At 38.3% G+C, this 24,366-nt stretch overlaps 2 pseudogenes; both read right to left on the reverse strand.

The window, feature by feature from the left end:
• Positions 1–213: 213 nt before the first annotated feature.
• On the reverse strand, positions 214–1,376 carry LOC143672894 (olfactory receptor 14A16-like; annotated as a pseudogene).
• An 11,366-nt stretch (positions 1,377–12,742) lies between these two features.
• LOC143672895 (transcription elongation factor A protein-like 4) lies at positions 12,743–13,774 on the reverse strand (annotated as a pseudogene).
• Between the last annotated feature and the right edge of the window lie 10,592 nt (positions 13,775–24,366).

Raw genomic sequence — 24,366 nt, forward strand, 5'->3', positions numbered from 1 at the left:
AACACACCCAGAAATGAATTGGCAAATGCACATTTAACTTTAGGAATTCAAAAGTCTTGCATAATTATAGAATAACAATAATGACATTTGTGTCCATTGAAAATTCCTAATAAAGGATATGACCATTTTTTCTTTGTATATATTTATTTGTAAAAGGAGGAAAAATGAATAAGCCATCAATATTTGTAGATTATATTTGCTATTGAAATATATTTACTTTCTGATGTGCTTTCCTTTTATCCACATGCCCAGAGCCACCTTCATGGCCTTATTTCTTAGCCTGTCTATGATGGGATTCAAGGTTGGGGGTATCATAGTGTAGGACACAGAAGTTACAATGTCAAAAATAGAAAAGGATGTTGATGTTGGCCTTAGTAAGCAGTGAAGCTAGTGAAGAGAAACAATACAACCACTGGAAGGTGTGAAAGGCAAGTGGAGGAGGTTCTTAATTGGCCTTTTGATGGAATCTTCTTGACATTGGGGAAATTATAGACAGAGGAAATGACAATGAAGTTAACACAGCAAGACTCCACAAACACAGTGATGAAGATGGGCACAATTTCTCCTATTAAGTATTTTGAGCAAGAAACAGCTGATAACTGGGTGTTCTTTCAGAACTGATTGAACACACTGGGCCCAAATGATAAAGAGAAGGTACCAGCTGTGTGCATCACAGTATTCAGATTCCCACCTAGCCAAGACATAGCCGCCATCTGCACACACATGCCCATGTTCATGATGACTTCACCTTGCACAGGATCACAAGTGGCAGCACAGCAGTTAAAGTACATTGTTGTGAATAAGAAAAGCCCTGCAGATACCGTACAAACTGTAAAGAAGGCATGGATGACACAGCTGAGGAAGCAGATGGAGTTGTTGTGGGTCAATGAGTTGAAAACTCCTTGGGGATTTGGGGATTATGATTGAAATGAGGCAGAGATCCAGGAAGCATAAATTCTTCAGGAACAACTGGACAGGGGTGTGAATGTGCTCATATAAAGTTGTGATCATGATAATCAGGACATTCCCTTTCAGGTTCCACAACTAAATGCATAAGAGTACTGAATCTACAGTGTACACATTTTCATTGGTAGAAAATCCAATGACTATTTATTCAGCCTTTCACACCTTCCAGTGGTTGTATTATTTCTCTTCACTAGCTTCACTGCTTACTAAGGCCAACATCAACATCCTTTTCTGTTTTTGACATTGTAATTTCTGTGCCCTACACTATGGTACCCCCAACCTTGAATCCCATCATAGATAGGCTAAGAAATAAGGCCATGAAGATGGTTCTGGGCATGGGTAAAAGGAAAGCACATCAGAAAGTAAATATATTTCAGTATTTACTCACAGTCAACTGTGAGATTGGTCATTATTGCAGTCATAATCAATAAAACATTGAAGAGAGGAATAAAACATCAATGTGAAGTTTTTGAATAGTCACCCTATAATGGGTGCCTGCATATCGTAATCACACAATCAATTAATCACCTACAAAATTACTCCCATGTGCATCATCTTTGGTTTATTGATCATAGAGTATTTCATTATTCATTTGTTTTATTGAACCAATTTTGTTTCAGTTCACATAAATCTGTTAGTGTCCAAATGCATGCTGTTGAAGATGATAAATGGTGGAATATTTCTATTACCCTTAGAAATGCCTTTATACCTTCTTGATAAATCAAGTTTTCCAATTAAAAATGCTAAATTGTGACTTTGTCTGTCTGTCCCTATATTCTCTCCCATGACTAACACAATCTGAGACTCTGCACAGCTTCGAACAGTGAAAATTATCATAATAACACTGAACTATCACTAACTTTCCTCATCGTCTTCATAAAATGTATAGCATTATTGCTCTCTCAAGAATGCTACTTAGAGCTGTTGTCTTATTTTGGAAATTTCAAAAAGGGATTTATCTAACAGCTGGCTTTTTTCTCCTTCTCATCTTCTTATAGGCAATTGTTTATAGGACACAACCTGGTTACTGAAGCTAACAAAAATGTGCAATGTATAAGCTAAAGTTTTGCCCTCTATTTTCATCAAAACATTTACTTTATTATTTTTCATTTCTTGTTTTACATCTAATAAAAGAAATGATTCTCTTTTCCTCATGTGCTTAATTTTTTCTTTCATTATATTCACACATTATTAAAATGAGTAATGCATGATATATTAGCTATACATCTGAAATTTTAAAAAATCATATAACAGATTTCATATTAATTACACTAACTATACACCATCCCTGTGACACTTACCTTTCCAATAAGATTAAATCAAATTCTTTAGCAGGGGAGAAGTGATGACTCAGAGTTGGAGTTAAATTAACATGATACTGGTCTCATGAAATTGGTCAGTTGGCAATTCTGTAGCAGTGTCTTGTTGATGGTTCCTACTTGTACATATTTTTTCTTTAATCTCTGTTTTAGCTTGCTCAAAACTTATAGAATGCAGTATACTCAAAATTGTACAGCTTTTAAAATGGAATTCATTAAGTTACAGTTTTACAGCCCTATGGCCATAAAAATGTCCAAACTTTCTATAAGCCATCTACAGAAAGATACTTAGACTCAAGAAAATCTGATATCTATCACATGGTGTGTCAGATTGAAGCTGTTGTGTACCCCACAAAGTTCATGTCCTTAAATCCTCATTCAATATTGTTGGGTGGGTTCATTTTGATTAAATTGTTTCCATGGAGCTGTGACACACCTAAATTTGTTTGAGACTTTTTGATTAGGTGGTTTCCATGGAGATGGATCTATACCCTTTCAAGGTGGGGTGGCTTACTAGAGTTCTTTAAAAGGGAACCATTTTCAAAACAGCTTGTGAGCCCACACAGCCAGAGATCTTTGGAGACTGTGCCAGTTTGAAAGGATTAGGTACCCTAGAAAATCCATGTTTTCATCCTGATCCACCTTGTGGAGGCAGCCATTTCTTTTAATCTTTATTCAATACTGTAGGTTGGGAACCTGATTAGATTATCTCCATGGAGATATGACACACACATTTGTGGCTATTAACCTTTGTCTAGAGGGAGATATGAATCCACCTATTCAAGGTGGATCTTAATTATTTGGCCTGAATTCTTAAAAGAGGTACAGAGTCATGAGATCCATGAGTGCTGGCTTAGAGCTCACACAGCCAGAGTCCTTTGAGGATGAAGAAGGAAAATGCCCCAGTGGAGATTCAAGAAACAAGAGGAAGGCAGCAGATGTTGCCATGTTTGATGTGTTCCAGTTGAGAGTGAAACCCTGGATTTCATTGGCCTTTCTTGATGAAGGTAAACTGTTGTTGGTGACTTAATTTGGACATTTTTATAGTCTTGCTTTATTTGGGACATTTTCACTGCCTTAGAACTGTAAATTTGCAACTTAATAGATCCCCCTCTTTAAAAGACATTCTGTTTCTGGTATATTGCATTTTGGCAGCTAGCAAACTAGAACAGCTCTTGGTACCAGAAAAGTGGGGTGCTTCAGTTTATAATTACCAAACATGTTGGAATGACTTTTTATAATGCATAAGTGGAAGATTTTGGAGGAGTTGTGAGGAGCTTGATAGAGAAGGCCTAGAGTACTGTGAAGAGCCTATTGATAGAAATGTGGATTCTAAAGGAACCTCTGACAAGGCTCCAGAGAGAAATGAGTTGTGTGTTATTGCAAACTGGAAGTAAGCAAATTTTTATTTAAAAATGACATTTAATGTAGCAAAACTGACTGCTGGCTTTAGATGGAAGGCATATTTTAAAAGACATGAACTTTTATATTTAGCAGAAGATATTTCCAAATTAAATGTTGAAAGTACAACCTGATTTCTCCTTGTAGCTTATAGTGAAACAGGACAGGACAGGGATAAGCTGAGAACTGAACTCTTGGGTACAAGGAAATCATAATTTATGTTCTGGAAAATTTTGGGCTTCCAGAAAGGGAGATAATAGGGAATAGTGTCCAAGAGAAGATTTAACCAAATATGGAACCAGTTAGCCATTTCAGACAGAGCCAGAATTGGCGATGCAATTATCCAGGAAGGATTTGTGGAAAGTTCTGACTGATAGGCATGATCCTTGCTTAATACATAGAAAGCATATAAAAGTGTTATGGGATCTGTATATATGGGACTGTTGCAAGTCTCAACTGGGACCTCAGGAAAGGGACAAATTAAAGGTAAAATGTCTTCAGAGGAAGAATCACAAAAGTTTGGGCTCAAATAAAAAAGACTTGGTCCAGGAGAGCAGCATACCCAAGCACTTGGAGAGGGTGAGTTTGCCCATAAGGCAGAGAGTGGGCTTTCCATCTCCTTGCATTGGAAGAGTTGTTCCACCTCAGACCTTAGAAATGTTGGAGAACATTCCTTAGGGATTGGGGAGAGCCTGGTTGCTCCACATGGAGGGATTGAGCATAAGTCCCAGAGATGGTAGAGAGCCCATGTGCAGATGCTTGGGGAGGGTGGAGCTGAGAAAATGCTTGCCTCTCCAATGTCCCCCAATGTTGTATTGAGAAAGATGTGGGCCACTGCATAAGCCCTTGGAAAGTGCAGGACAGCTACTTTCTGAACCCCCAAAGATAAATGACTCTCAGACTTTGAAATCAAATGGATATTGCCCTGCAGGTTTTCAAACCTGCTTGTGTCTAGTGAACCCTGTGTTCCTTCCAACTCCTCCCTATTGAAATAGCTCTATATATCCTATGGCTATTTCTCCTTTATATGTTGGCAGCAAATAACCTGTTCTGAGTTTTACATGTCCAGAGCCAGAGGATAACCTTACCTTAGGACAGAACGTGCCTGTAACTAACTTTGTACTGGTTTTAAGCTTGTATTATAATTGTGTTGTTACTGAAATGGTTTAAGTATTTCTAAAATTGTGATGGAATTAATGCATTTTATTTATGGGAAAAAACATGTATTTTCTAGTCCAGAGGGTGGAATGTGCCATTTTGAAAGAATTATGTACCCTAGAAACGCTGTATTTTAAACCTGATCCATCTTGTGGAAGTAGCCATTTTTAAAAAAAATCCATATTCATCACTGTAGGTTAAAATCCTGATTAGATTATCTCCATGGAGATGTGACACACTCATTTGTGTAGAGTGAGATGTGACTTCACCCATTCCAGATTGGTCTTGATTAGTTTATTTGAATCTTTTAAAAGAGGAAACATTTTGGAGAGAGCTACAGGGCTATGAGATCCATGAGAGTTGAGAGCATATGTAGTCAGTGACTTTTGGAGATGAAAAAGGGAAAAGTCCTGGTGGAGCTTCATGACTCAAGAGGCCTGAAGAGAAAGTTAGCAGACATCACCATGCTCACCATGTACCTTTCCAGTAGAGAGACAAATCCTGAGCTTCATAAATCTTTCTTGAGTGATGGTAACCTCTTGTTGGTGCCTTAATTTGGACATTTTTATAGGCTTGCTTTAATTGGGACATTTTATTACAGCCTTAGAACTGTAAATTTCCAACTTAACAAATTCTTCTTCATAAAAGCCATTCTGCTTCTGGTATATCACCTTCTGGCACCTAGCGAAGTATGACAGAGAAGCTAAAGGAAAATGTCACTGGCAAATCCTCATGAAGAAGTCAAGGGAAAAAGCTAGCTGATGTTCCTGTCTGCCTTCCCAGCTGAAAGAGGTATTTATTTTAGCATATGCTAATCTTATTTTTTTGGGTTGAACATTTTATTAACGTGAAGATATATTTAATGAGTTCTAATTTTTGAAAGAAATTAGATTTAACCCAACAACTCCATAAGAGTGAAATAGTATTACAAATTGGAAGGCCAAAACAAACAACAAATATATGATCAATATGAAAAAATTCTAGCATTCCCAATATGCTGCTTTGTTTGTGCAAAGAAATCTAATTTGATTTTCCTTATATTTTGCATGTTTCTTGCCTCTGCCCCACTAGTAACTTGCAATTGTGTTAAGAAATCATCCCCCTATGATAATCTCACAGCATTTAAATGTAAATGTCTCACTCTCTCCCTTTCTGTATGTCTCTGTCTCCCTCACCCTTTTTTTTTCTTTCTTTTGATTCCTTAATTTGATGATCTTAGAAAATTCTACTTCTGGTGCTTTAGAATTCCACAAGACTTTGCCACAACATTAGGTTTTTATTTTTCTTTCTAAGTTACTTCTCTGGGATTTATTTGGTCTGGGTCATTTCTTTCTAAATTGATTTCCTTCATTTTGATGAATAATTTTGTAATTTTTAAAATGAAATTACCCTTCCTTTCCTTTATCTTTGCTTTATCTAGAATTATTTAAGTATTGTTTCCTATCATTTGTCTCCAATATTCTAGTTCTCTATTTCTTACCTTTTCTCTTTAGGGAATTTACCTAACATTTTCTTCCGTATTTCTATCTATGGTTTCATATCTTCTATAATATTTTCAAATATGAAGAACTTTGCCTGTTTTTATGAGGTATTTTTAACCAGGAATCTTTAGAGGGTTTCTCTCTTTTTTACCATAAAAGATTTTTTCTGCATGTTTGTGTTAATGTTTAATTCTCTTTCTTGCAATATCCCTGCTTATTAAGGTACTCTTACTTCTGTCAATATTATCATTCTTTTGTTCTCTGTCTTTGAAATTATAGATCATCCACAAACATCTGAGAATCTTCAGTTTCAAATTCATGTTGAAGAAGAGGAAGTATATTACAACTGCAACATGCATGGACCTTGATGAACTGAACTTCACTGTAAAGGTATGTGAAGATTTTAAAGGGATTTCAAGGAGTCAGTTACTCCAGAAAAAAGAATACATATTTTCCCAGTTGAGTGAAGACTGTTACCAGCATCACATGAAAGTTCTTGAGAATAATTAAGGGCTTCAGAATATAGATATTTAGTGAATATCTATATTCACTAAAAAATTTCATTTCCTTGGTTCCTCACTCCCATCTTCCTTGTACTGTGCCTTTTATCTCCAGTGTGTTGCTTCTTTGATTCAATGCCTGTGGTATGTACATTCCATTATTTCTCCCAGGAAGGTAGTAGTCTTCATTCTGGGGTAGAGCACATGTGGAATTTTAACCCCTTTGTGTACAAACACTTCTATCATATGGATAACATAATGAGTCCCCTCTTTTGTGACTTCTTTCCTCATTGTTTTTGTGTTTATGCATATAAAATTTACTCATAATTTAGCCATTCTTTGTCTTTGTGGAGTAAGTAGAGATAAATATTTAAATCTGTTGTTGTAATCCTAATTTTGTTGTGCTAAATTTCATTTGTATTTTTCTTTCTATGCACACAAAACATTTTCATAGTGCAACTAAATAAAATAGTGTCCTGATTTGAAAGGATGTATGTATCCTTGGAAAACCATGTTTTAATAAAAATCCCATTTCATAATGGCAGAATATCTCTATTCAATAGTATATGTAATTAGATCATCTCCCCGGAGATTTAACCCAATCAAGAGTGGCTGTTAAACTGGATTAGGGGAATGTGTCTCCACCCATTTGGGTGGGTATTGATAGGTTTCTGGAGTCTATAAAAGAGGAAACATTTTGGAGAATGAGAGATTCAGAGACGTCAGAGAAGAATGACATAGCCACAAGAAGCAGAGAGCCCACAAGCCAGTGACCTTTGGAGATGAAGTAGGGAACCATTTCCTGGGGAGCTTCATGAAACAGGAAGCCATAGAGAAAGTTAGCAGATGACACCTTGTTCACCAGGTGCCTTTCCAGTCAGGAGAGAAACTGTGGCTGTGTTCACCATGTGCATTTTCACTTGAGAGAGAAACCCTGAACTTCCTCTGCCTTCTTGAACCAAGGTATCTATCCCTGGATGCCTTTGATTGGATATTTCTATAGACTTGTGCAATTGGGACATTTTCTCAGCCTTAGAACTGTAAACTAGCAACTTATTAGATTCCTCTTTTTAAAGGCCATTCCATTTCTGGTATATTGTATTCCAGCAACTGTGAAACTAGAAAAAATAGCTACTAGTATATTTATATATGCTATTGAAAATTGGATCTTAGTGGCAGAGTTGCTCTTCCAACATAAATACAGAAAATGAGTAAAATATGAAGATTTTTTCTGGCAGTTGACATAACAGAACATGCAAGACAAGGTATATTGAATAACAATGTTTGAAAAAATTGTTCAAGTTTTATTTTTCCTGCAATGCTAATAATAAGCAAATAAGCATTCATATCATGCTGGAATGATTCAGACAGAGGTTTCTGTCATTTTTTACTTTCTCCATAATGTTTCCTCTTTTAAAGGATTTCAGTTCATTAATCAAGGCCCACCTAGAATGGGAGGAGTCACATTGCCATCTAATCAAAAGATCATGCCTGAAACTGGGTGTGCTATATGACCATAGAGAAAATCTGATCAAATGTTTCCAACCTACAATATTGAATCAGGATTAAAAGAAACAGCTACATCAACAAGATTGCATTGGAATTAACCCCCAGCTTTTCTAGGGTACATAATACTTTCAAACCAGCAACGTATACATTCCATTCTACAGGTAAGCAATTTGAGTGATATAAAAATGTATAATAATAAAAAGTTTGAAGTATTGTTTTGTAACAAATGATTCATTAAAATGTTGTGATTTCTTTTCTTTGTTTATTAATTAAAAAAATTAACACAACATTTAGAAATCATTCCATTCTACATACGCAATCAGTAATTCTTAATATCATCACAAAGATGTATGATCATCATTTCTTAGTACATTTGCATCGATTTAGAAGAAGAAATAGCAAGGCAGCAGAAAAAGAAATAAAATGATGATATAGAGAAAAAATAAAAATAAAAAACACAAAAATATATATAAAAACAAACAAACAAACAAACAAATAACCACTATAGCTCAGATGCAGCTTCATTCAGTGTTTTAACCTAATTACATTACAATTAGGTAGTATTGTGCTGTCCATTTTTGAGTTTTTGTATCTAGTCCTGTTGCACAGTCTGTATCCCTTCAGCTCCAATTACCCATTATCTTACCCTCTTTCTAACTCCTGCTGGTCTCTGTTACAAATGACATATTCCAAGTTTATTCTCTAATGTTGGTTCACATCAGTGGGATGATACAGTATTTGTCCTTTAGTTTTTGGCTAGTCTCACTCAGCATAATGTTCTCTAGGTCCATCCATGTTATTACATGCTTCATAAGTTTATTCTGTCTTAAAGCTGCATAATAACCATCGTATGTATATACCACAGTTTGTTTAGCCACTCGTCTGTTGATGGACATTTTGGCTGTTTCCATCTCTTTACAACTGTAAATAACACTGCTATAAACATTGGTGTGCAAATGTCCGTTTGTGTCTTTGCCCTTAAGTCCAATACCAATAGCAAAGGTATTGCTGGGTCATATGGCAATTCTATATTCAGTTTTTTGAGGAAATGCCAAACTGCCTTCCGCAGTGGTTGCACCATTTGACATTCCCACCAACAGTGGGTAAGTGTGCCTCTTTCTCCGCATCCTCTCCAGCACTTGTCATTTTTTTGTTGTTGTTGATAATGGCCATTCTGGTGGGTGTGAGATGATATCTCATTGTGGTTTTGATTTGCATTTCTCTAATGGCCAGGGACATTGAGCATCTCTTCATGTGCCTTTTGGCCATTTGTATTTCCTCTTCTGATAGGTGTTTGTTCAAGTCTTTTTCCCATTTTGTAATTGGGTTGGCTGTCTTTTTGTTGTTGAGTTGAACAATCTCTTTATAAATTCTGGATACTAGACCTTTATCTGATATGTCGTTTCCAAATATTGTCTCCCATTGTGTAGGCTATCTTTCTACTTTCTTGATGAAGTTCTTTGATGCACAAAAGTGTTTAATTTTGAGGAGCTCCCATTTATTTACTTATTTCTTCAGTGCTCTTGCTTTAGGTTTAAGGTCCATAAAACGCCCTCCAATTCTAAGTTTCATAAGATATCTCCCTACATTTTCCTCTAACTGTTTTATGGTCTTAGACCTAATGTTTAGATCTTTGATCCATTTTGAGTTAACTTTTGTATAGGGTGTGAGATACGAGTCCTCTTTCATTCTTTTGCATATGGATATCCAGTTCTCTAGGTACCATTTATTGAAGAGACTGTTCTGTCCCAGGTGAATTGGCTTGACTGCCTTATCAAAGATCAAATGTCCATAGATGAGAGGGTCTATATCTGAGCACTCTATTCAATTCCATTGGTTGATATATCTATCTTTATGCCAATACCATGCTGTTTTGACCACTGTGGCTTCATAATATGCCTTAAAGTCTGGCAGCGTGAGACCTCCAGCTTTGTTTTTTTCCTCAAGATATCTTTAGCAATTTAGGGCACCCTGCCCTTCCAATTAAATTTGCTTACTGGTTTTTCTATTTCTGAAAAATAAGTTGTTGGGATTTTGATTGGTATTGCACTGAATCTGTAAATCAATTTAGGTAGGATTGACATCTTAACTATATTTAGTCTTCCAATCCATGAACACGGTATACCCTTCCATCTATTTAGGTCTTCTGTGATTTCTTTTAACAGTTTTTTGTAGTTTTCTTTGTATAGGTCTTTTGTCTCTTTAGTTAAATTTATTCCTAAGTATTTTATTCTTTTAGTTGCAATGGTAAATGGAATTTTTTTCTTGATTTCCCCCTCAGCTTGTTCATTGCTAATGTATAGAAATGCTACAGAGTTTTGAATGTTGATCTTGTAACCTGCTACTTTCCTGTACTCATTTATTAACTCTAGTAGTTTCGTTGTGGATTTTTCTGGGTTTTCGACATATAGTATCATATCATCTGCAAACAGTGATAGTTTTACTTCTTCCTTTCAAATTTTGGTGCCTTGTACTTCTTTTTTTTTTTTTTTGTCTAATTGCTCTGACTAGAACCTCCAACACGATGTTGAATAACAGTGGTGATAGTGGACATCCTTGTCTTGTTCCTGATCTTAGGGGGAAAGTTTTCAATTTTTCCCCATCGAGGATGATATTAGCTGTGGGTTTTTCATATATTCCCTCTATCATTTTAAGGAAGTTCCCTTGTATTTCTATCCTTTGAAGTGTTTTCAACAGGAAAAGGATGTTGAATCTTGTCAAATGCCTTCTCTGCATCAATTGAAATGATCATGTGATTTTTTTGCTTTGATTTGTTGATGTGGTGTATTACATTAATTGATTTTCTTATGTTGAACCATCCTTGCATACCTGGGATGAATCCTACTTGGTCATGATGTATAATTTTTTTAATGTGTTTCTGGATTCGATTTGCTAGAATTTTTTTGAGGATTTTTGCATCTATATTCATTAGAGAGATTGGTCTGTAGTTTTCTTTTTTGTAATATCTTTGCCTGGTTTTGGCATGAGGGTGATGTTGGCTTCATAGAATGAATTAGGTAGCTTTCCCTCCACTTCAATTTTTTGAGGAGTTTGAGGAGAGTTGGTACTAATTCTTTGTGGAATGTTTGATAGAATTCACATGTGAAGCCATCTGGTCCTGGAGTTTTCTTTTTGGGAAGCTTTTGAATGACTGATTCAATTTCTTTACTTGTGATTGGTTTGTTGAGGTCATCTATTTCTTCTTGAGTGAAAGTTGGTTGTTCATGCCTTTCTAGGAACTTGTCCATTTCATCTACATTGTTGTATTTATTAGCATAAAGTTGTTCATAGTATCCTGTTATTACCTCCTTTATTTCTGTGAGGTCAGTGGTTATGTCTCCTCTTCCATTTCTGATCTTATTTATTTGCATCCTCTCTCTTCTTCTTTTTGTCAATCTTGCTAAGGGCCCATCAATCTTATTGATTTCCTCATAGAACCAACTTCTGGTCTTATTGATTTTCTCTATTGTTTTCATGTTCTCAATTTCATTTATTTCTGCTCTAATCTTTGTTATTTCTTTCCTTTTGCTTGCTTTGGGGTTAGTTTGCTGTTCTTTCTCCAGCTCTTTCAAGCAGACAGTTAATTCCTGAATTTTTGCCTTTTCTTCTTTTCTGATATAGGCACTTAAGGCAATAAATTTCCCCCTTAGCACTACCTTTGTTGTGTCCCATAGGTTTTGATATGTTGGGTTTTCATTTTCATTCACCTCGAGATATTTTTTCATTCTCATTTTATTACTTTAAGGGAAAAAAGTAGAGATAAATGTGTTTTACATGTCATTGTAACAAGAAATATATTTTGTTTAATTTCATTTGTATTTTTCTTTGTCTTATGCACAAAACATTATATTTTATATTAAAACAAAGTGAGGACTTGCACATCTAGACATAGCAACATAAACAGTATCATAGTGCTAACTCTCCAAACATGTATATCATTTTGCAAAATTTGTAATGAGTAAAATGTAGGAGAAAATTATTTTCAGGCAATGGATTTGAGACAGAGAACATGTACTGTGACTCCTGAAAAAATAATAGAAAATATGATGCAGGATTTTGGACTGTGAAGGCAATGATAAAATTGTTGTCCCACTTTGAAGGTTTCAGAAAAAGGCCAGCCTTCCAGTAGTTACAGAACTCTCCCAGTCCAAGATACATATTGACAAATATTAATATAAAAATGGAATTAATAGCAGAAAGAATGAAAATGGTTGAAAAATTCCTTTTTATTCAAAGTAACAGGGTTTGAGCATGATAGGAAAGCAGTAAAATTAAAGTAATCTTAAAGAAAACCTATATTGAAATGGGTGCAAGTATAATTCAGTGGTAGAATTCTTGCCTGGCATTCAGGAGACCCAGGTTCAATTCCCCACCCTTGTACTTCTTTTTTTTTTTTGGTTCTGCAAACGAGTTTTTTTTAATTTAGCAATGTATCATAAACATTTTTTTCCATGCAATGGATGAAAATACCCTACTGAAACACAGACCGCTGCAAGTCGGTCAAAAGGCAGCTGGTAATGGGACACCTAAAGCAAAGTATCAGCATAAGGTTAAAGCATAGAGCTAGCAAATGCCTGCCTGGGAAATGCAAGGAATAAGAAAGCAGAGTTGGCTATGTTCTTATCAGTCAAAACACAAGTGAAGCCCAAAGGCACTACACATAAGGAATGTCTTCAAAGCCCCTTTGTGAGGCCCTACAGCCACCCCTGAGCTCCCTTGGGCCCCTTGGGTGGAAAGGGTTCTGTAAACTGTTTTGCATCCACATAACCCCCCCCCCAATTTCTGTTTGGTTTTTTTCACCTCATCCTCCACCCTAGCCATCTCATCAAATTCTCTTATCATCTCCTCATTACTCAAATGCATATCATGTATGGCCTCCTTATATTCCTTGAGATACTCAGCTAGCCCTTTGTTGGTTTTTCTTTTTGCTTTTCTGGGTACACCATCCTCAGCTGGGCGCTTTACTGCCATGCTTGGTTTGCTCTCTGGATTTCCTTCTTTTGGTTTTCTGCTATTCTCTGACTTTCCCTCCTTCTCTGGATTTTCTTTGTCCTTCAGCATTTCCTTATCTTATGTCTTTTTCCTATTTTCTGCTTTTCCCTCATTTTCTAACATTTCCTTGTTTTCCAGAGTACAAGCTGCTTCTGTCTTTCCCTCATCGTGTGGCTGTTCTTCATTTTCCATCTTGTCTTGCTTTTCAGGCTTAATTTCACTTTCATTGTAGAGTCCTTCCATGTTGAGATTTCCCTTCCTTGTCCTGTCCTGCAAAGATTCTGAGCAAGTTCCTATCCTTTTTCTAACCTTGAAGAGTGTCAGGAACAACAGATGCACAGGCCTGAAGGAACCTGGAGCAACAATAAAGAGTCCAGAGACGCGAGCCGACAGTGCCAGGGGCACAGCTGGGAGGGTGGGAGCCCGTGTCTGGTGCTCACGTCGCAGCCAGGCATGTCACGTGAGTCCCTTGTACTTCTTAAAGCAAATAAGCAAACAAAGAAATAAAAAAACAAACAAAAATTCAATAAATGGTGCTGCAATAACAGGATACTCACATGGCAAAAAAATGAAATGTGACCACCACCAGATTGAATATATGTAACCTAGATTGAATAAGTATAAATTAATAACAATAGATTGAAAAGCAAGTAATACCATAGAGAGATAAATACTAGATTCATCACTATTACACATTTCCATACCTTATGTGAATGTTGCAAAATATCTCAATAAAAAATTTCTCTATATTTACATTTTCATTTATATGTATGTCTGTACCTGCATTTTAATATCCAATAAACAATTATTCAATGAATATATCCTTTTAATCTTGAAGAGACGGAGTCTTTGTTCATTGAAAACATTTTGAAGAGTATACGCCATTTATTTTGTAGAATACCCATCAATACAGAATGGTGAGTGGAAGGAAAAAGAAGTAAAAAGGAAATAAGAGGTGAGAGCTAGATTGAGGGGATGCTTGAAAAGGGCAGTGAGCTTCAGTTAAAAGTGCAGCAGCCTCAGGGTTATCCACAAAATAAGAACTGAGACTAAACTCTTTTGAAAACACTAATCTCCTGTCATCTGATTTTTGCGAAAGACCCCTTGTTCCACTTTATTAACGCTGATGGAATGAAATATACAGGAAATGGACTGACTTTTATAAAGGGGATTTATTAAGTTACAAGTTTACAGTACTGTATTAGTTAGGGTTCTCTAGAGAAACAGAATCAACAGGGAACACTTGCAAATATAAAATTAATGAAAGTGTCTCACGTGACCGTAGGAATGCAGAGTCCAAAATCCACAGGGCAGGCTGCGAAGCCGACGACTCCAATGGATGGCCTGTATGAACTCCACAGGAGAGGCTCACCAGCCAAAGCAGGAATGCAACCTGTCTCCTCTGAGTCCTCCTTAAAAGGCTTCCCATGATTGCATTTAGCATCACGAATTGCAGAAGACACTCCCCTTTGGCTGATTACAAATGGAATCAGCTGTGGATGTAGCTGATGTGATCATAACCTAATCCTATGAAATGTCCTCATTGCAACAGACAGGCCAGCACTTGCCCAATCAGATGAACAGGTACCACAACTTGGCCAAGTTGACACCTGTCCCGAACCATGACAGTCCACCCCTTGTCAACTTGGCAGATACATACATATATATATCACCTTAGACCATACTTAATTTCCAAATGAAAACAAATAAGCACACATTTTTTTCTTTTACCTGACAATACTCAACTGTCCTGCATATAACTGGAAACACATTAAATCTCTCCAGAATAGCGTGCAAATCCTTGGGCAACATTCATTCTTAAACTTGATATCTTACAACTTAAATAGTATAACACAAACAAAACAGCATTACAGTCCTCGTTTCTGTAACTGATCACGTGGTCGAAGTTCATATTTATCACTACCTTCTTCCACTACCCATTCCATGTTCCCTTTCCCCTCAGCAAGCACTTCAGCTGGCCGTGGTTCTTTGCCTGGTGGGGTGATCCAAACCTTCATTCCTGAAGTCTCAGAGCCATTAGTGGTCCTGCCTGGATTGTGTTGTTGCAGTTTTCCATTGATTTTAATCACAGGGCATGGTAGTACTAATAGACGCCCCAGGGGATCTCCTGTATTCCAAGAAAACTCTTCTTTACCTCCATTATGTAGTTGCAGTCCTACTTCCTTCTGATAGTCAGGGTCAATTACCCCAGACAATAATGTAATCCCCTTCTTGGTGTGTTGATCCAGAGGCATAAGTAACCCAAAGTGGCCAGGTGGCAATCTTAACTTCCAGTTCAGTGCTATCACTGTTGTTTCTCCTGGAGAAAGCACACCCCGTTTTGGAACTAAAACCTGTAGACCAGCAGAACTCAGGGTAGCAGGGACAGGAAGCAAAAATTTTCCTAGTGGATCACTAGGAGTAATAGTGAGTGGCACCACACCCATTTCCACCCCTTGGTTCCTGGACCCATGGATCCTGGCTATGGGAGAAACAGCACCATACAGTGGACGCTGATTCAGAGCATACACAGCTTCCTGGAGAACATTAACCCAGCCTATCAAGTTTTTGCCACCTAGTTGGCACCGTAATTGAGTTTTCAAAAGGCCATTCCACCGTTCTATCAATCCAGCAGCTTCTGGATGATGGGGAACATGGTAAGACCAGAGAATTCCATGAGCATGTGCCCATTCCCGCACTTCATTTGCTGTGAAGTGTGTTCCATGATCCGAAGCAATGCTATGTGGAATACCATGACGATGGATAAGGCATTCTGTAAGCCCACGGATAGTAGTTTTGGCAGAAGCATTGTGTGCAGGGAAAGCAAACCCATATCCAGAGTATGTGTCTATTCCAGTTAGAACAAATCGCTGCCCCTTCCATGAAGGGAGTGGCCCAATGTAATCAACCTGCCACCATGTAGCTGGCTGGTCACCTCGGGGAATGGTGCCATATCGGGGGCTGAGTGTGGGTCTCTGCTGCTGGCAGATTGGGCACTCAGCAGTGGCTGTAGCCAGGTCAGCCTTGGTGAGTGGAAGTCCATGTTGCTGAGCCCATGCATAACCTCCATCCCTACCACCATGACCACTTTGTTCATGAGCCCATTGGGCAATAACAGGAGTTGCTGGGGAAAGAGGCTGACTGGTATCCATAGAACGGGTCATCTTATCCACTTGATTATTAAAATCTTCCTCTGCTGAAGTCACCCTCTGGTGTGCATTCACATGGGACACAAATATCTTCATGTTTTTAGCCCACTCAGAAAGGTCTATCCACATACTTCTTCCCCAGACCTCTTTGTCACCAATTTTCCAATTATGGTCTTTCCAAGTCCCTGACCATCCAGCCAAACCATTAGCAACAGCCCATGAGTCAGTATACAAACGCACCTCTGGCCAGTTTTCCTTCCAAGCAAAATGAACAACCAGGTGCACTGCTCGAAGTTCTGCCCACTGGGAGGATTTCCCCTCACCACTGTCCTTCAAGGACACCCCAGAAAGGGGTTGTAATTCTGCAGCTGTCCACTTTCGGGTGGTACCTGCATATCGTGCTGAACCATCTGTAAACCAGGCCCGAGTTTTCTCTTCCTCAGTCAATTCACAGTAAGGAACACCCCAAGAGGCCATAGCTCTGTTCTGGGAAAGAGAAGGTAATGTGGCAGCAGGACTGGAAACCATGGGCATTTGTGCCACTTCTTCATGTAACTTACTTGTGCCTTCAGGACATGCTCTGGCTCTATCTCATATACACCATTTCCACTTTACAATAGAGTGCTGCTGTGCACGCCCAACTTTATGGCTTCGTGGGTCAGACAACACCCAACTCATGATAGGCAACTCAGGTCTCATGGTAACTTGGTGGCCCATGGTTAAGCGTTCAGTCTCTACTAAGGCCCAGTAGCAGGCCAAAAGCTGTTTCTCAAAAGGAGAGTAGTTATCTGCAGCAGATGGGAAGGCTTTGCTCCAAAATCCTAAGGGTCTGCGTTGTGATTCTCCTATAGGGGCCTGCCAAAGGCTCCAGACAGCATCTCTATTTGCCACTGACACTTCCAGCACCATTGGATCTGCTGGATCATATGGCCCAAGTGGCAGAGCAGCTTGCACAGCAGCCTGGACCTGTCGCAGAGCCTCCTCTTGTTCAGGTCCCCACTCAAAATTAGCAGCTTTTCTGGTCACTCGATAAATGGGCCAGACTAGCACACCCAAATGAGGAATATGTTGTCGCCAAAGTCCAAAAAGGCCAACTAGGCGTTGTGCCTCTTTTTTGGATGTGGGAGGGGCCAGATGCAGCAATTTATCCTTCACCTTAGAAGGGATATCTCGACATGCCCCACACCACTGGACACCTAAAAATTTTACTGAGGTGGAAGGCCCCTGTATTTTTGTTGGATTTATCTCCCATCCTCTGACACGCAAATGCCTTACCAGTAAATCTAGAGTAGTTGCTACTTCTTGCTCACTAGGTCCAATCAACATGATATCATCAATATAATGGACCAGTGTGATGTCTTGTGGGAGGGAGAAATTATCAAGGTCTCTGCGAACAAGATTGTGACATAGGGCTGGAGAGTTGATATACCCCTGAGGTAGGACAGTGAAAGTATATTGCTGACCTTGCCAGCTGAAAGCAAACTGCTTCTGGTGGTCCTTACTAATAGCTATTGAGAAAAAAGCATTTTCCAGATCAATAGCTGCATACCAGGTACCAGGGGATGTATTGATTTGCTCAAGCAATGATACTACATCTGGAACAGCAGCTGCAATTGGAGTTACCACCTGGTTGAGTTTACGATAATCCACTGTCATTCTCCAAGACCCATCTGTTTTCTGCACAGGCCAAATAGGAGAGTTGAACGGGGATGTGGTGGGAATCACCACCCCTGCATCTTTCAAGTCCTTAAGAGTGAGAGTAATCTCTGCAATCCCTCCAGGAATACGATATTGCTTTTGATTAACTATTTTGCTTGGTAGGGGCAGTTCTAGTGGCTTCCACTTGGCCTTTCCCACCATAATAGCCCTCACTGCACGAGTTAGAGAACCAACGTGGGGATTCTGCCAGTTGCTCAGTATGTCTATGCCAATGATGCATTCTGGAACTGGGAAAATAACTACAGGATGGGTCCGGGGGCCCACTGGACCCACTGTGAGACGGACCTGAGCTAAAACTCCATTGATCACCTGGCCTCCATAAGCCCCCACTCTGACTGGTGGTCCAGCATGATGTTTTGGGTCCCCTGGAATTAATGTCACTTCTGAACCAGTGTCTAATAATCCCCGAAATATCTGATCATTTCCTTTTCCCCAATGCACAGTTACCCTGGTAAAAGGCCGTCGGTCTCCTTGGGGAAGACTTAGAGGAATGTTAACAGTATAAATTTGTGGCAGTGTAACAGGTTTCTCCCCCATAGGGACCTGGCCTCCCCTTCATTCAAGGGGCTCAGGGTCTGTAAACTGTTTCAAGTCTGGAAATTGGTTAAGGGGCCGTGACTCTGTGTTTTTGTAATTCAGGTTAGACTTCTGTTCCCTTGACCTAGAACTCTTGTTTATACAGCTCCAACAAGAATTTTGTAGGCTGCCCTTCTATTGTATTTCTAGGCACCCCATGATTTACTAGCCAATGCCACAAATCTCTGCGTGTCATATAATTTTGATGCCTCCTTTGTGTTTGTTGTCTATTATAATACCCACGTCTACCCTGTCTTTGGTGATTAAGTGCTGCCACCTGGCTTCTGCCAACTCGGGATCCTGTCATCCCCATTGTGTTTAAGGATTCCAGCTCAGTGACAGCAGTTCCTACAGTAATATCTGACCTACAGAGAAGTGCAACCACAGAGCTCTTGAGGGATGATGGTGCTAGTCTCACAAATTTATTTCTCACTGTTCTGGTAAAAGGTGCATCCTCTGGACATTCCTGGGGTGTAAGAGCAGGCTTTGCATGATAAATCCACTCTAACATCCCAATCTCTCTAAGCCTCTGGATCCCCTCATCTACATTATACCAGGGCAGTTCTGGCATTTCAACCTCAGGTAATGTTGGCCACCTTTTGATCCATGTTTCAACCAACCACCCAAACAAGCTGTTAACACCTTTTCTAACTGCTCTAGCTATAACATTGAATGCAGAATCTCTGCTTAGTGGGCCCATATCAATAAATTCAGCCTGATCCAGCCTTATATTCCTCCCACCATTATCCCAAACTCTTAAAATCCATTGCCACACATATTCCCCTGATTTCTGTCTATATAAATTGGAAAACTCACACAGTTCTTTTGGAGTATAACGTACCTCCTCATGTGTGATACTTTGTACCTCACCTTTAGGGGCCTGTTGGGACTTTAGTCTAGTTATAGGTCTAGAAGAAATGAGGGGTGGTGGGGGTGGGTCATGAAAAGAATTAGAAATATCTTCCAAGCCATTTGCTTCAGGGCTTTCATTTGCAGTTTCATATGGTGAAACAGGATTAATAACTCTAGGGCTAATCCCTTCAGGAGGAGGTTGGGTGGCCAATTCCTCAAGGCAGGCTGGAGGTGGGGCGGCTATGTCCTCAGGGCAGACTATTACAGGGTTATCTAAAGAAGGCTCAGCATGGTCTAGGGTTTCAACCTCACCCCCAACATCATTATCAATCCATATGTCACCATCCCATTTTTCAGGGTCCCACTCCTTTCCAATCAATGCCCTCACTTTAACGGCAGACACCACGCAAGACTGAGATTTCAGTTTACGTTGTAAAGTTGCTACTCTAACAATAAGATTCTGAGTCTGATTTTCAGAGATCTCAAGTCTACGGCTACAGGAAATAAAATTTTCCTTCAGGATACTCATAGAAACCTCTAATCTTTCAGACGGCACTTAAGCTTCTTGTTTGAAGCCTTAAGCCCATCCCTTTCACCCTTTAATGTAGACAGTGTATCTAACAACAACCAACCAACATCTCTATAACTCTTATTTCTACAAAACTCTGTAAAGGTGTCAAAAACATTATCCCCCAGAGTCTGGCTTCGTACAAGTGAAGCATTAGGAGAATCGAATGATGATATTTTGACTATCTCCTTTGCCAACTCAGTCCGTGGATTGGGAGTGTCATTCTGATTACGGGAATCAGAGTCCTTAGTGTCTCTGAGCCCAGTCAGAGTAGAAAACCATTCATAAAAACCCATTTTTAAGATTCTGTTCCTTAAGAACCACTCCCGGTACCAAGATGTATTAGTTAGGGTTCTCTAGAGAAACAGAATCAACAGGGAACACTTGCAAATATAAAATTAATGAAAGTGTCTCACGTGACCATAGGAATGCAGAGTCCAAAATCCACAGGGCAGGCTGCGAAGCCAACGACTCCAATGGATGGCCTGTATGAACTCCACAGGAGAGGCTCACCAGCCAAAGCAGGAATGCAACCTGTCTCCTCTGAGTCCTCCTTAAAAGGCTTCCCATGATTGGATTTAGCATCACTAATTGCAGAAGACACTCCCCTTTGGCTGATTACAAATGGAATCAGATGTGGATGTAGCTGATATGATCATAACCTAATCCTATGAAATGTCCTCATTGCAACAGACAGGCCAGCGCTTGCCCAATCAGATGAACAGGTACCACAACTTGGCCAAGTTGACACCTGTCCCTAACCATGACAAGTACTAAGGCTATAAAAATGTCCAAACTAAGGCATCCATAGATAGATACCTTGACCCTGAAGAAAAGCCAAATTGTGTCTAGGATTTCTCTGTCCACTAGGAAGTGATGTGGCTGGTGCCTGAGGTCCTTGCTCATGGTTCATTGCATTGAGGTTCTGATTTCAGTGGCTTCCTCTCCAAGCATCTGGAGGCTTTCTCTTAGATTCTCAGTATTGGCTTTCTCCAAGTTCTGAGTTGCTTAGCATATCAGGGAAAGTACCTGGCAATATTTGTTGGGATCTGGTTTCTAATGATTTTCCAAGCATCTGTGTCAGCACTCCCAGCATCTCTAAATGCCTTTGTCTGGTCTTCCTCCAAAAATCTTTCCTTGTGTTGGCTCTTTTGAGGATTCTAGTAAACTAAGGTCCACACTGCATGTGTGGAGTCACAACACCATGGAAATAATCTAATCAAATGCTCAGTCACAACTCAGTGGATTACATCTCCAAAGAAACAGCCTAATCAAAGTTTCTACTCTAAACAATAGGTCTGCCCTGAAAGACTGAATCATGATTAGAAGAACATAGCTTCTCTTCTGTATATTACAGTCTCAAACCAGTACTTACATCTTGGGCATATTCAACAAAACCAAAAACAGAAAGCTCTTTGTTGCAGTCCAATTTCTTTAGACTCCAGGTAACAAAGAAGACTTGAGAAAGACAAAAGGTAGCTTTGAAGGGTAAACAAAAATGTCCAAACATCAGATATTTATTCCTTTTTCTATATCTTAATTGAAATGTTTTTCTGTTTCTGAACACATGGGTTCACATGTTTTATAGTTTTAAGGAAATGTCAGCCACTTTTTCTTTTTATTCTCTATTCTCCATAATAATTAATTTGCTATAGCTTAAATTTTGCACATGTGTGTAAGTGTGTGTATGTGTATGAAACCTCGTTTATTTCTCTGTGCACTATTCAGTGTTTTTCAGGTCTATTTATGTTTTCATTTCCTATCTTGTATCTTCATTTTTTAGTCTTTTGCTTAATCAATAAACTGCTTCAATTTATTGAAGTTCCACATATTTGTCTTTCAGACCTGTGTGGTCAATTATCATCTCCACATTTATTTTTTGTTAAAACATTTTTAACAAAGTGTTTTCACATTTTTCATTTGTTAAAAGAATTTTTAAGTGTGGCACAAATTCAAATTATAGCAATTTTATTATATATTTATTATATGGACTTCTGGCATATAGAAAAATCTCTTTATTGCATTTGTTTGTGTACAGTTCTAAAAATATATTGGGAATGCATAAAATAGTTAACATGAAATTTCTTATCCATTTATAAAAATAGAAAAAATGAAATCATTCAATAAAGCAAAAAGATAAAATCACAATTCAGCAAAACCTTAGGTAATTGTGATAAAATAAATGTAAATCAAAATATTGAGATGAATATATTTTATTAACTTTTCAAAATGATGGTAATTTCATTATTTAGACAAAGTTGACAAAAATGCTAACTCTGAAGGATTTCATAGTACTTATGTAAAGTTCTCAACATATTTTTCAATGTATCTGTTTAATACAAATGCTGTTTTATTTTAGGTAGTGAAATCATAATAGAGGTATGCATTCAGTCAAAAATTTAAATGATTCCGAGGCAGAAAATTAAAAATTTTAGGCATTTTAAAAATCTGCATAAGTGTATAAGTTTGCAATAACACAAGCATCATTTCTGTCTAAGGTCTTATCAGAATCATCCTTGGAGTCCACAATTCTACCAACATTCTCTTTAAGGCATTGTGGTAGTTAGATTCAGCTGTCAACTTGGCCAGGTGAAGGCACCTTGTTCTGTTTCTGTGGACATGAGCCAATGGTATGTGATCCTCATCTGTTGCTGATTTACATCTGCAGTCGGTTAGGAGGTATGCCTGCTGCAATAAATGATGTTTAACTTAATTGGCTGGTGCTTAAATGAGAGAGCCAAATGTAGCACAGCCCAAGCATCTCAGCATACCTCATCTCAGCACTCACAGCTCAGCCCAGGCCTTGGGAGATACAGAAAGAAATCACCCCAAGGGGAGTGCTTGGAACCCAGAGGCCTGGAGGGAAGACCAGCAGAGACCATCCTGTGCCTTCCCACATAAAAAAGAACTCAGTGGAAAGTTAGCTGCCTTTCCTCTGAAGAACTAACAAAATAAATTCCCTTTTATTAAAAGACAATCCATCTCTGGTGTGTTGCATTCCAACAGCTAGCAAACTTGAACAGGCATTATAGGTCCTCTAATTCAAGCTGTTCACAATTCTTTGGGAATATTTTTCTTATCCATTAAAAAACATTTACAAATGTTTGCTATTTGCAAAGTGCAGTAGTGCCCCCACTTCCTTGGCATCAAATCTGTTTTAATTTGTTAAAGCTGCAGAAATGCAATATATGAGAAATGGAATGTATAAACTATTTAAAAAGGAAATTTAGTAGCAAGTTTACAGTTCTAATGCTCTAAAAATATCCAAACTGAAGCATCCAGAGAAAGTTACCTTGATTCAGGAAAGGCCAATGGATCTGCCACACTTGTGTCAGGTTAGAAAGCCCATGGCTAACATCACCTGGGGTCTGTGGCTTCTCATTTCAAACCTATTCCTTGAGGTTGTTTTCTTTCTCCATTTCAAAAGGTTTCTGACTGTCTGGGTTCTGAAGCTTTCTCTAAAATGCTTCCCTCTTAGCAGACTCCAGTATGTAACCACACCTTGAAATGGTGGAGATAAATTTCCGTGGAAAACATCTAAATAAAAGGTTCCACCCTTACTGGATGGGTCACATTTCAATGGAAACAATCTAACCAAATGACTCCCCCATCAGTATTGAATGAGGATTAAAGAACATGGATATTTTGAGTACACAACAGTTTCAAGCCAACATAAGCCAACACAAAACATGTTTTATCACACATGCAAGACAAGCAGATATTTTGATATCTATAAAATAAAAATAATCTGTCCTTAGCATGTATTTTGGATTATTTCTTATGGTAGATATTTCTGATATTATTATGCCTTATCACCATATTATTATTAATTAATTAGTTTTATTTCAAATTTTATGGATGTTTTGACGTTTATCCTTGTTGTACAAAATATCAGAACTGAATTTTGATGCCAGAACAGTATATGCTGAAACATTTTGTTGAGTAAGATTAGCCAGAAACAAAAGAACTATTATTGTATGATTCCATTTTTATGAAATGTCAAGAATAAGAAATTCATAAAGATTGAAAGTAAGTTAAAGTTTACCAAGAGACAAGAGAGCATGAAAAATATTTGAAACATCTACAACTTTATTGGTTTTGTTCCATTGTTTCTGGGCCCTTCCTAACAAAGTAAAATATACTTCATTTTTGTGCACATTTCCATGAGTATTCACC

The sequence above is a fragment of the Tamandua tetradactyla genome (genome assembly GCF_023851605.1).
Source record: "Tamandua tetradactyla isolate mTamTet1 chromosome 22 unlocalized genomic scaffold, mTamTet1.pri SUPER_22_unloc_1, whole genome shotgun sequence".
NCBI classification, from domain to species: Eukaryota; Metazoa; Chordata; class Mammalia; order Pilosa; family Myrmecophagidae; genus Tamandua; species Tamandua tetradactyla.